This window comes from Sinocyclocheilus anshuiensis, unplaced genomic scaffold, assembly GCF_001515605.1.
Source record: "Sinocyclocheilus anshuiensis isolate Anshui unplaced genomic scaffold, SAMN03320099.WGS_v1.1 scaffold2229, whole genome shotgun sequence".
In the NCBI taxonomy this organism is placed as follows: Eukaryota; Metazoa; Chordata; class Actinopteri; order Cypriniformes; family Cyprinidae; genus Sinocyclocheilus; species Sinocyclocheilus anshuiensis.
In genome coordinates, this window is record NW_015552799.1 from 113,715 (window position 1) to 114,105 (window position 391).

The 391-nt window shown below is 39.1% G+C and overlaps 1 protein-coding gene across 1 annotated transcript in view; it reads right to left on the bottom strand.

Moving 5' to 3' along the window:
* Nucleotides 1-391, bottom strand: part of LOC107667950 (calcineurin B homologous protein 1-like) — a 16,136-nt gene that overhangs the window by 2,456 nt on the left and 13,289 nt on the right. The gene's annotated exons all lie outside the window — the stretch shown is intronic.

Here is a 391-nt window from a genome sequence, read left to right on the forward strand (position 1 = left end):
AGGCAAAAGCTGCGTGTTTGTAAGACACAAATCCATCATGACGTTTTTAACTTCAAACCATTGCTTCCAGCTAAAAACCAAGTCCTCTATCCATAATATTTCTTTCTCCAGTGAAAAAAATCATCTCGTCTGAATCAGGAGAGAAATATGCACAGATCAAGCACGGTTTACAAGCGAAAACAGTCCAAAACAGTTGAGCAAATATTTGGTGGATTTTGAAGTGAGAGGACAACAGGAGATGGAGGAGGAAGCGTTATTTTCACTGGAGGAAGCGTTATTATGGATTATAGACTTATTTTGGCCAGCAGCGACCATTTTAAGTTAAAGGGGTCATAGGATGCCCATTTTCCACAAGTTGATATGATTCTTTGGGGTCTTAATGAAAAGTCTG